Below are 13,967 nucleotides of genomic sequence, written 5' to 3' on the forward strand. Positions count from 1 at the left end.
GCATTTTCTGCAGTGCTTCTTCAAACGTGCAGTTTTCATTTCGTATTTGAAAGCCTTCTCGATTCCTTACTACGCCATCGGACTTTCTTCCTTGCCTTCTTCTGTTTTAATCTAGAAAAAGGGAATATGTGTGATTGTATTTTGGGCCACTGTTTCATCTCATTCCTTGCCACCTTTCGCAATTGTGCCTGTATGCTCTTGGGAAGCTTCTGACTTATGATGTGATAAAACACAGGGACATTGTTGTCCCAAGCCTCTCTCGTTTCCAACCACCAATTATCCTTCATCTCCTGAATATATTGTGTGGAGGGCTTCATCTATATGTAGTTTTCACATCATTATTGTGCTCACGTCTGATGTGTTATTTGTACCTTACCCTTAATGCCTTCCTAAAATGATTGAATGAAGATCTGTCATGGTTGTTACTATTTGCTGTTACTCCTGCATATCCTGCCATCTTCCAAAGATCATCTGACTGTTCTTCCATTATGAAAGCAAATACACTTTTCATGTCACCCACAGCAAAAGTGATCACTGCAGTTCTTTTTTCTAATTTGTGATTTCACTTGCCGACACATGCTATGAGGGATGGCAATGTTATTACTTTCTCCGTATCTGTCTGAGGTCATGGAATGTACTGTTCCAGTCCTTTCCCATTCTGCAACAAGTGAAACTGTGTACCCTGCTTCTTGCGCATAGGTATGCTGCTTTCTTTCTTTCCAGTCGCCACAGCCATATGGCCTGGTAACGTTGAAGCCTGTCTCTATATAATGATTCTCTTCATATGTTTACCAGTGGTGCAGTGAACGGGGGCCCAGCAGTCCCTCCTCACCCATTTGCTGTTGTTCATTGCCCTGGAAGTCATCAATTTTGTCTTCATTATCCCCCCGTTCCTCTTACTCATCCCATGTACTGTATCATAAATAATACTGTTAGGGTGTCCAACACTTGGGACAATACTTCTCCTCCTTATTTGCTGACCGTCGAAGTATGGCAAACTCGGGCGAAACCCCCATATGTCTCTGTGCATTAGCTTCTGCTGGTAGTCTCACCTAGACGTCTTCCACAGTTCTGCTGTCAATTTTAAACATAATTTTCCCTGCTCTCCATTTATCTGGAGAGGGCCCTATTCCCTGCCCCTCTCTTCTCGCTTGCCTCTCTTTCTCTAGTTCTTCCTGTGCTTCTGGTACTTGATCTTCTCAATGTCGCAGCACATCGCTCTCTACCTGAAACACGAGTGAAGTACCTCTGTCCTTTATTTGTCTTGCCATATTGTCACAGTCTTTTTCTGGGGATAGAAACCAGAGATTAGTATATGCTGCAGCTGGCTGTAACAAATACTGTCAGGGCACGGTCAATGCTGCAGAGCATTGCAGCAGAGGAAGAGGATCAGTCAGCGGCACACGTATTTCATCGTGCTTCCTACTCTCGGACTTGCTTTCTTCTTCCTCCTCAAACATTTTCCACACCTCGCGATTGCTTAGTCTATTTTTCAAGTTCTTTCCCTTATACTTGACAGTCAAATGTGTGTACATGTGTTGTAAGACCTCCTTTGTGTGTGTTCCCTCTGTGGGCCATTGCCTAAACATCTTACCTACTGTCTCATGTGCCCATTCTGTATGATATTTTACTATTTTCTCCCAATATTTGGGAAATTACTTGTACATATGGGCCATTGGGGAATTCGTCATACACCACAATATATTCCACTTACCAATTTCAATATGCACTGTGCCAGCAACGTCTCTCATCTTATCCCCTTTTTTCCCATTAAACAAAATCACCCTCCCATCTTTTATTATATACCCCAAAAGCGCTTAAAATTCCACAACATATTCACCTCCCCTTCATCCACACACATCATCACACCATCTCAATCATCATACATTTCCTTATTTACAACTCAAAAAATCCTATCCTGCTATAATTCAACAACCAATAACTACACAACTCCAATCAATAATAAAAACAACAATTTTATACAGCCAGGTCCTCGCCTCATATTTAGTACCTTCTCTAGTCTGCAAAACAAGCCCTTTCCCTCAGAGAATATCCTCTTTATTCACAAATACTAGAATTACACAATGCCGCATTCCCTTCTCATAAAGGGGTATCTGCTTCTTCAAATCTTATCCAATAACTCTTTATAAAAAATGTCTATTCTACAACCACGTGGCCTTCCCTGATCACTGGAATATTACTCCCTAGTTCACTACAAATATCTTCTTTTCTCTTCTTCTTGATCCAGATTTAGACACACAACAAATCATACATATATACATTGCTGTTGTTCTTCGTGCACGGGTATACTCATGTTCTAGGATTTCTGAGGTCCTCTGATGTCAAACCTCCCTTAACTGCCTGCACTTCCCTCGGGCCAGTGTGCCACCCACGAGATCGGTACTTGACTCTTGCAGAACTCAGCACCTGCCAACCTCCTTGTTTGTGCGCATGGACTTCCGTCTCAATGGGCCAACACCACAGCCAAAAGGGTGCAGTTAGGAGCATTGACCCTCCGAGGACTATGGTAATCTCACTGGGGCTTCCAAGTGAATTCACGCTACCAAACACTCACTTATCCAAAATAATAGAGAAAACCAAGGTGCCTGAAGAAACTAGCTTTATTGCCTTTATTCATGAAGTAAAGTAAAAGGTACAAGACATTCTCAAAGAATTCATGTCACACCAGGGGTTATAAACAAAAATACTCATAAAAAATGCAATTCTTGCATAATAATTGGGTGTTAAAATACAAGCACCTATATTATTCCATATAGTAAAAGCAGTCATTGGTCAATCGCCAATCTCCAAACCCACTCTGGGTCCTTCCCACTAAATGAGGTAAAATTTCATGAATATCATCGGGACAATTTTTAATTGGCTGGCACCATAACACGCTGACACTGTTAAGGGAAAGGTGTGCCATTAAGTAATTCTTTCTGATACAGTCTTGGATGTTGCATTTGTTTGCAACAACCCACTTATATTTGATGTGAAGGGAGAGATTGAAACGTTGGCCTCAGTAGAAATAATAAAGTACTCCCATCTTGCTTTCTGACACTGGGCCCCAATCTCTTAGGCAGTTTCCTAACTTTGGACAGGTCATCATGTTGTAGAGGAGCAGCCTCTCCCCGCTCTCTGATGACAGACATGTAAATATTTTATTTAGGGCCAGCACCCCTCTCTCCTGTTTGACATTATAAAAATAGGGAATATTTTTTATATTGAGGCAGCTAGGCTGCCCTTATTTAAGGCAAGTAGATTGGAAATAGGTAACAGTGGACACACTTATTTAGGGCAATATAGAACATGAAGGTATGCTTACATTGCTCACAACATAATTAACACAGAATGTAGATTTCTGATGTAGAACATAGGTCAAGAAAAGACCACCATTGCATTATAAATGGCTGCAGGCCTCAGAATCCCATGAAGGATTAAAAGTGTTGAGCAGACACTGCCAGCAACTCAAGAAAGCGAATGTCTGGGTAGAAGCCAAGGTACAGTGATATAGCAGAATCAAATAGCACAATATGTGGTTTTCAATGGTGTGACTCATAAAATGAATCTGGAATACAGTCAAAAGTAGATAAGCAGGGCATGTTGGCCTTGAACATAATGTACTAGAAGTCTGAAAAGTAAATGCGTCCTTTGCTAAATTTGTTCTTTCCAGTTTTAAGGTTGCAACATATATCTTGTGTTTTTGTGAAATTTAGGAAGCTACTTAGTCTTGCTAAATTAGCATAGGGAGTCATGTGTTTCAGGAAGTATTTATGTCCAATAGAAATCAAGTTATGTGTGATCTTTAAATTAAATGGCCAATCAAAAGCCTTTTGAGATATATGGTTCGTATTAGCATAAACGATTGTACAATCTGTTGCCATGGTATAAAACCCATGGTGTATGTATTACAAAGTTGAGAGATTTCTTTTTTCAGCTGTAAAAACAGTGATTAAACAAATCAATTCCCAGCCGGCTGCCCATATGTCTCTTCTTTGCACAAAATTATATTTATTTTCAGGGATGGCAGATTGCAGAAAATTATGGCTGAGAATTAATCTCTGTACATATGGCGACCACAAAGGAACCGTTTTAAGACTTCAATGACGGCAAGACCCCATGTTCCCCTGCACTAATGGACGCAGGGAATTTGCGCAAGAGACAGATGGGTATGGATAAACTGCTGTTATCCCCTTGTTTCAGAGCATCCCCCTGTGCCTGGCAGATGCAGAAAGGAAGCCTTATGGTAACGTATACGTTGTGGAAGGAACAGCGATAATTGAAGGGAAGATAGCATTGTACATAATGTATAAGAATGGGAAGTAAAGGGAAGCTTTTTGTGTTATGTAGATATATAAATAACAAAGTGTAATAAAGATTTGTTTAAGTGAAGGATACCTCAGTTTGGAGTTCTAAGAGAGGGTTATTTTGAGAGATATCTGAGGCAAGAGCCAAGATGAACTGTGAGTTGTCAAACGCCAAAATGGAGTAATGAATGTTGAGATGGAATATGTTTAGTTAAAAGATATAACAGAACAGGACGGCCGTGGAATATTGTGCACATTTTTGTTGGGGTTTTAGGCTATGATAGTAAAGATATTTTGTATTTGATGTTGAGTGTATGTGGTGAATGAAGCTGGGTTTTATTTTACTGCATATAAATGGATAAAAGGGCAATTGGCTTTATAATGAAAACTGTTTTTGAATATATGTTACATCATATGTTTTATTGTGTGTCCATGAAGACTAACCAATTGTATGTGGTATGTGTGTTGAGTCATCGTCTGTTAGAATTTAAAGAAACCATTTTTTGTACATATGCTAAGAGATCCTTATTTCACTTTTTAGCAAAGTAGTGCAGTTTTTGTCACAATTGCAATAGAAAGAGAGTTGCATTTCTGACCAGTGAAGATGTATACATTGTGATGTGTCATTGTCACTTTGCGTCAAGCACAGAGGTATATATTTCATGTTTAGTTTTAAAAGAATTAGGTTGCCCACATTAAGCCTGTGGCCTGCGTTTAGTTTTCACAGTGGTTTTGCTATTGCAAGCATTCTAGCTAAAGTATGCACACTGTATTACTATGCCAAAAAGAGATAACATTCCTTGGGATGCAAAAACATTTCAAACAACGAAGCCAGCTCTAGTAACACACAGCCTGAAAATGGCTTTGCTTGCTGGAAAGAGAAACAGACAGAGCACCTTTTTTAGTTGATCTGAGCTAAAGGAGTGATGTTTTATTTCAAAAATTCAATTCTGTTTTATTTAGGCCTAAAAGAATGTGCATGTCTTATAGTGTATTTAAGTTAAAAATAAAATAAGTTTAAGGGAGATACAGTGTTTTTTATGCAAACATTTCAGTTAAAGTGCGCCATGAGTTATGGCCTTGTCAAGCAGAGATAACATTCTTTTACTTTGCCACACATACTTCAAACAAGTGGCTAGTGGCCTAGACCTACAGCCTTCAGTAGAAGACGAGAGGGGGGGGGGTACTTGGCGTGATATGTGATATGTATTTAGAGTGCAAAAGAGTTTGGTTAGGGGGTTGTGTTAGATATGTTAGTAAAGGAGGGATACATTATAGCTAAATATTTATGGAAAAAGCTTAGAGAAATGATGAGAAATATTTGGATTTTTAAGAAGCTGGATTGAGTTGTTTTGTAAGTATGGCATCAAAGGAAGAGTTGGTTTCAATTCTGACTGGGCAAGGGTAACAGTAACACATATGTAAAGCGCTTTGGATTAAGGAGCTGGGTAAGTACTACAACATATATATACACTAAGTTATGCTGAAATGCAATATAGAGGAAACACATTTTGCTTTAAACTGATAGTTATTGGTTGATAATATGAATGTGAGAATGAGATGACAACATTTTGAAATGGTGGTTTGAGAAAAAATATATGATAGGAATGACACAGAGGGTGTGTAAAATAAGCCATAGGTGTATTTATGTATAGGATGCCTTGTTTGAAGATAAGAAGAAAACGGGCAAATATGTAGGTTAATTTAAAAAATAGGATTTGTTTTTTTATCAGGTGTGCACCAAGGCATAACATAACAAAATATGCGTCCATGAGATTAGAATGAATAGGAATGAGTAGGGCTAGAGATGATATATCGGTGGGTGTGCATATAATTAGGGTAGATTGTGAATAAAGGCAGGCTTCAAAAATGTGTAATTTTTTTTTTTTTTAGAATTAAGCAATATGTTGTATACAATAGTAAAAATGATTTCGGACTGACATTGCCAGCAAAGAAAATATTACAATTATTGTGGTCACATATTTTGAAAAAAAATATTTTTAATACACAGCTTTAAGTGAAGCAGGAGCTTGGTGCCACTCTCATAGAATAAGTATTTAAGAGCAACGACTCATTACATTGACTTTCATTTTTAAGTATTTTTATGAGGTATATTAGTAATAATGATGTTTTTGAGTAGTGGATGCTAGGTTTAGTTTAATTTAACAACACCAGCTGAAGAAATTGGATAGGTTTTAAAAAAAAAAAAGAATTTGATATTTTGTTGCATGTTATGTTGTAGTGATGTGCTAGGGGAGCATTTGATTGGAATATACGGGATTATGGGGTGTGTTAACCCTTGTTTTTGATTTGGTGAGTGTCTATATTTTTTGCATTTTTTTGTCTTGTCTAAAATTCATGCAAGACTAACCATATTTTGAGTACATTTTTCACACTAGAATGTGTCCTCATTCATTACCCATATATGGATTAGATTGGTCCCATTAGATCACTTTTTTAAAATTACACAAGCCACTTCTCATTTTAAGGTTTTATTAGTTATTTGTGATTTTTTGGAGCTATGCCAGATATGTTCCTTCTTTTTGAAGACCTGATCATAGACATTAAGGACACACACCGGAGCAGCCCTGGTTTTTTAATCCCATTTTAACATTGTAGGCATCTTTATTAGTAAAAGAAGAGGCATATTTAAAAGGCATCTACTATAAGCAGGTATAGGGTAAACACATAGATGAGAGAGAAAAGCATGCTGAGTATTGGAAAGAAACAATTTTTAAAGTTTAGGAATATTGGGCCTCAATACAAGTCTGGTGGTAACTCTGCCGGTGCTTCCGGCGGAATCGTGACATTTTACCGGCACCTAACTTCCAGGGATATCAGGCACCGGAAAAAGATGAGCCCCATTCCAGTGGAGTCCAAGACTCCACAGGAATGGGTGCATGGAAGCACTAGCACCGTTGTCAGCGGTGCTGGTGCTTCCGTGGCAAACCTGCCTATCGGGGCTGATGCGCTTCGCAGGTCGGACCTGCCTGTCCGCAGACTCCAACTCTGCATCAGCCCCCGCTGGCAGAGTTGGAGTCTGCTGGTCTGGAAAGGGTGCCGGTACGTTGCCACAGCATGCTTATTTCCAGACGGGCAGACTCTTAATGAGGCCCATTGTTGAAAAGTAATTTGGAAAAGGGAAAGTTGCCTTGCCCAGTGGTTTTCCAAAATATGGTGAATGAGCACAGGGAGGTGCCTCACACCCTTGTGTTAAGTAGCATACAAAATGATTGCAACAACTGGAAGGGCTCTTAGATTTATCAGTACATCATCAAAAGGAAGAGCAGATGCACACAGTTTATTTTCACAGGAATTGAAACAGTAACAAAGCAAGGAAGTATTTCAGAAGAGGGAAATGGGAAAGTGATTGAGGAAGGAGAGGAAGAGAAATGGCAGTAACAAAGGAAACAGGCATGGGAAAGCAATAGTGAGATAGAGATTGCATTGAAGGAACATGACAGTGCTTCAAATAACCAGACAGTGAGAATACTGGTAACTAAGAACAGACATAGGGGGGAGATCATCTACCCCAATGCATAGCACAGAATCATTGAAATAATATGCCCATAATCACACATGGTGCCAGGCATGCGCCAAGAATCAAAATACAATTATTAATGCAAATTACACAACAGAGAAGGTTAATGTAATAACAAGTGACTCAGATTAGGCATGGCAAATATCGATATGAGTACAGCAGGAATTATTAAGATTATAAGCACTTTTTCCAGTACGCCATCAAATGCGCATACAATGACACAAACATCTGTATTCAAAATGGAGGGAACAGTAATCAGAGGGATAACTCTCACTAGCACAAAGACTGAAGTCATGTACATTAGGGGATAAGAGAGCATGATCATTTAAACCATTATTACATTTTTTGTAACATATTACAAGATATGTTGAGGAGTGATTTTTAGTAAGTGACTATGAAGCACACATCCGTATTAGTATGGCTTTCAAGAATAGAGGCATGGTTGAGAAAGAAGGACTAATGAGTGCAAGCAAGCTTGGGGTTGCACAAATGAGGGAATACAACTGTAGGACATTGATGGCTCTTGGTAAAGAATCCATGTAGATTAATTTGACAAATAAAGGCTTGTTTAATGTAAGTTTATTTAGGAGTTAAGGATTGCAAACAGAAACATGGAGGTTTTGGCACAAGTACTGAGCATGTTATGGATCAGTAGTATTTGTGATGATTGGCTTATTAGAATGAGTGAAGAGAAGCAGAATTTGGAGATTTGGAAACAGAAGGCATTATGCATGAGATTTGGAAAAACATATGGATAATTAGGTTAGAGTATTATTTTGTGTTATGGTCATAAAGAGGGGGAAGCAACACGCATACACACACACTGAACATGTATATACTCCCCACAATAGTAGACAATATTTTTACAATGCAGGTATAACACCAACTTAAGTAACAGGAACCCCATGATTTGCTAAAACATAATATAAGAGAAAATAAAGTGCATATTATTCTTGTAGTATATTTGGAGCATTTTTTTGAAATTATCGGGAGGGATTACAAGACATAAAGGACACCATTAACATACAACTGTGAAGGCCAAGAATGAGGCGTTATGAGGAAAAACATAATGAGAGAACTCCTGGCACTGCAGAAACAACGTATAAGAGTAAGTAACAAGAACATGATTTTATTTTATAAATATGTGTTTATGTAAATGTTGATTTATAATATATTAAAAAAGTGTCATGTTTAGTTATATGGCCTTAGTGGAGTATAGTGATACAATTAGAAGAAACATTATGAGGGAAGGTAAGTACTAGTCGATGAATAGAGAGAGAAAAGGTAGGTATCTGTGGACACAAGAAGTGTGTGGATCTCCTCATTGATCATTATTAGAAGAAAGGGGACCCAGGGGAATACAACTGAAAGATCATGAGGGATACAGTGGTTTCAAACTAATATCATTTTTTCCTAAGAAAGATGTAGCAGGTGTAGGTAAAAAAATAGTACATGTATATAAGTATGGCCATATTTAGTGAAGAAGGAAGAGAGGACTTTTGGATGAAAGAAGGTGGAGTAACCGTTTTATGATTATGTTAATGTAAAATAGTGTCAATTGGTTGATATATGTTTTGTTTTAATAAAAGAACAAAGGAATATTAGGATATGAAAATGTAGTGATAGGCACACATTGGGCCTCATTACACGGTAGGCGGTAAGGGTTTACCGGTACCGGTAAGGGCACCGGTACCGGTAAACCCTTGCCGCCTTACTACGAGGTCCCTTTGCGGGTCCTCCCTTAACGCCTGGTTTTTCTAGGCGTTAAGGACGGGACCAGCAAAGGGACCTTGGAGCTAATTACGGTACCGCAATTTGCGGTACCGTAATTAGCACCTTCCCCATTCCCATTATGCCCTATGGGGGCAAGAATGGGAATGGGGAAGGGCCTTGGTGAATGGGGAATTACCGCCCCCGCTCACCTTGGAGTAGGGCGGTAATTCCGCCATCCACCAAGGCGGACTCGGTACGGTACCGGCGGCAACCATGGCGCTAGTAGCGCCATGGTTACCGCCTACCGTGTAATGAGGCCCATTGTATGCATATATGCCACACTTGCATGCACTTAAATAGGACACAAGCTCATGTTCAGCCTCATGGGTAGGTAGATTAGAGTAGGAAGGGCAACACAAGGGTTAATTATATCTCACCAGACTTAAATAGGACACAAGCTCATGTTCAGCCTCATGGGTAGGTAGATTAGAGTAGGAAGGGCAACACAAGGGTTAATTATATCTCACCAGACTAAAACTCAGCAAAGAAAGGAGACAGCGGTCTGGTGACATCAGGATAAGAATTACGAAAAGTAAAGACAGAGAAGATTTTCACTGAGGGAGCCAAAAGCAGGCCTGCCAACAAAAATTACAAAAAAGATATAGCAAAGTGCATCATTGTCGCCACTTAAAAAAATTAGCTTGCATTCTACCTGGCCATGGATATAAAGAAATGACCCACAGCATCATCATATTAAGGAAATATACAAGCGATAATGCCAGCACCCTGCATGCAGAAGAAGGAGGAAAGGCCTATTTTAGGGAAGAACATTTCTCTTTGTTAGCTTACCATGACTTTTGCCCCCATTTGGTATCTGCAGGAATTAAAAGAACAAGTTTCCATGGATTCAACAAGAAGAAAGAAGTAGAGCGGCTGAAGATGAAGCAGTTTGTGTTATTGTTGGATTTGTTATGTTGTCTGTTTTGCTTTTTCTTTTAAAAAAGGCGACATTTTAACCCCAGTAGAGTAAAGCATGACACAACCATTTATAAATATGCTCTATCAAGAATGGAGTAGAAATGTTTTCTTTTTCAATTAAAAGAGGAATTTGGAGATGACGTTTGAGTTTAGCATGGCACTAAGAAGGACAACATTTGGTGTGAACCTATGAAAAGGGTGGAGCAAGTGAGGGTAAAACAACATATGTGTGTGATTTTGGTCCTATGTTATAGGCACACCCAGGCATAAGCAGATATGAACACAGATTGGCACTAAGTTATACACAAGTGGGAGGAGAACAGTCATCCAATTAAATTAAAGAAGAGGACATTTAGTAGAAAGTATTTTCAAGACACTCAACCAGTTTTTTTCATATTTCAAATGGACAGGGAATACCTGCACTTCGAGTGATGTCAGCACATGGGCCTACAAGCAGGGAGAAAAGCCCTAATTGTCATGCAAAAGGGCTTGGGGGACCCAGCCAGATGCTCATTGCTGCTGAATTGAAGAAAACAAAAAGAAGAAACAATCCTCTTTATGGACTCCCCCATCCTTATGTCCCCTCGACTGACTCTTTTACTCAAGAAGACAATGAGCCCTACGGCATGGCCCTTTTATGAATTACGGGGCCCCTGTACTTGTTGAAAAGCAGAGAGAAGAAAACAATAATGAACTGATGAAAGATCCTTGCATTCAAAATAGAGAATAAAAGAGAACCTGACAGAAGATGTTCTAACAGAAGTTAAGCAAGATGATGACCAGGAAATGGTCTCTATGCAGATGGCAAATGGGACAGGAACAGATGAAATGTTATGTAGTAACTTACTAATAACAGGAAAAAAGCAGAACAAATAATGATAAAAGATGAAGGAGCTGGTGGGGCCCCTCAGAAGAAAAGATATAAATGTAGTTTAATGATATATCCCGATTCTCATAGTGTCAGAATCACTCACTGTGCATGTAAATGAATGTTTAATTGGGTAACAGTGGTGGGAACAAGATAGAAGTAAACAATGTTACTGTCTGGGGATACATACATATACACACATAATAAAAGAGGGCAAAATATGCCACACCTTTTACAAAAAATGATACATATACAATAGATTAGGAGAATACACTATGGTTAGAGACACTATTGGTTCTTTACATGTGTGTTTCACAATACCTCCCATGTTGAGATAGTGCATTGAGTTGTGGGGGTGACTGATATAGGATGTATAGGTACATTGCACCTGGGGGAGGGTAAACAATAGGTATATGGTCAAATAGTGGTTGAATATGTCAACCAGAAGGGGAGAATGTAGAGGAGCAGCCTCCCCTGCTCTCTAATGACAGGCAGGTAAATATGGTATTTAGGGCCAATACCCCTCTCTCCTGTTCAACATTATAAAAATCAGGAGTATTGTCTACTGGGGCAGCTAAACTGCTCCTATTTAAGGCAAGTACATTGGAAATAGGTAACACTGGACACACTTATTTAGGGTTAAGTAGAACATAAAGGTGTGCTTACATTGCTCACACCATAATTAACACAGAATATACATTTCTGATGTAGAATATAGGTTAACAAAAGATAGCCATTGCATTATAGAAGGCTGGAAGCCTCAGAATCCCATGAAGCTTTAAAAGTCTTGAGCAAACACAGAAAAAGTGCAGTGTGCAACTCAAGAAAGGGAGTGTCTGGGTAGAAGCCAAGGTACAGTGATATAGCAGAATCAATAGCAGAATATGTGGTTTTGAATGGTGTGACTCATAAAACGAAACTGGAATACAGTTAAAATTAGATAAGCAGGGTGAGATGGCATTGGACAGAAAGTACTAGAAGTGTGAAAAGTAAATGTGTCATTTTCTAAATTTGTTTGGTCCAGTGTTAAGGTTGCAACATATATCTTGTGGTTTAGTGAAATTTGAGGAACTACCTAGTCTTGCTAAATTAGCATGGGGAGTCAAGTGTTTCAGGAAGTGTTTATGTCCAATAGATGTGATGTTTGATCTTTAGGTAAAATGGCCAATCAAATGCCTATTGAGATATAAGGTTCATATTAGCATACATGATTGTGCTTTCTGTTGCCATTGTATAAAACCCATGGTGTATGTATTACAAAGTTGAGAGATTTCCCTTTTCAGCTGTAAAAAGCAATGATTAAACAAATGCACTCCCAGCCAGCTGCTCATAGGTCTCTTCCTTGCGCACAAGTATATTTATTTTCAGGGATGGATTATTGCACAGAATTATGGCTGAGAATTAATCTCTTTAAAATGTCCTCCCTCACAGTACACATTGCTGCTTTCAGGTGCATTATCGAATTTAATGGCTACTTCATTGTGGTGTGGGCCAGTGTGCAAAGCCCATAACTTCAGTCCATTCATCCTGCTACTGTGTTCTTCGTGTGTGCACTGAACCTCTTTTAGCATTCATCTTGTGGTTTTGTTATTGGCGATGTTGCTGCATGCACCTGGTGATCAAAGCTCTGTGTTGTTTTCTCTGCCATGCTTAATTTTTGTCTATTCAAGCAGGAATCCTAGGAAAGAGTTGATTTGTACAGTTTCTGCTCCCTATCACATCCTCCCTTCTTTCTCAACCTTGGCATCTTCAACCTTCTAAACACTACCGTGGACAAAATAAAAAATCTATATTAGACCATTTCAACTCCAATGCTGTGTAACTTTAACTACGAACCAGGGGCATTGTTGGGGGGGCTGTGGGGGATATAGCCCCGGATTGTTTGGCTGTAGCCCCGGATAGAAGCTCAGGAGCTACAGCCAAAAGACTAGCTAGCCCCGAGTCCTGACAGCCTGGACATTAGCTTAGCCCCAGATCTTTTCCAGACCTAGCAACTCCCCTGCTACAAGCTGTGCTGGGCCTTTTTCAAATGTAATGGGGATCCTCTTGCCATGTACAATGTTCCCATATGTACCCTACCTGGCTATGCATGCCACCAGCTACTCTGTTCCCTCTCTATGTATTCAGCAACATAGCCCTCCCTTTGGTGTAACAGGCTTATTCCCTACAGTGTGGCAAAGCTAACTCTATCCTGCTTGTGTTACATTAAGCTAAACAATGTGGCAACTGCATAAATAAAACAAAAGAAACCATTCCAGTTTCCATAATCTGTATATCTGTTTTCATTTGGGGACTACTGGGGGTGTGGTCTTGCGGGTCACTGGTCTTATTTGCACCATCACAGTGACATGACATTTATTGTACTGTACATCTGATAATACAAGATTGTTAAGTGTTATTACTTGGTTAGACTGTCGTTTGTGACAGCCATTCTAGCACTTTCTTACTGTGGCATGACTTTTTTTACTGGGCATCTGTGATGAACCAAGCATGGTGTGTGTTATAACTTGCCTAGACTAGCAGTTTAGGGCAGCCAGTATAGCCCTTTCTTGCTGTGGCA

This window comes from Ambystoma mexicanum, chromosome 1p (genome assembly GCF_040938575.1).
Source record: "Ambystoma mexicanum isolate Mex_15411 chromosome 1p, UKY_AmexF1_1, whole genome shotgun sequence".
NCBI lineage: Eukaryota > Metazoa > Chordata > Amphibia > Caudata > Ambystomatidae > Ambystoma > Ambystoma mexicanum.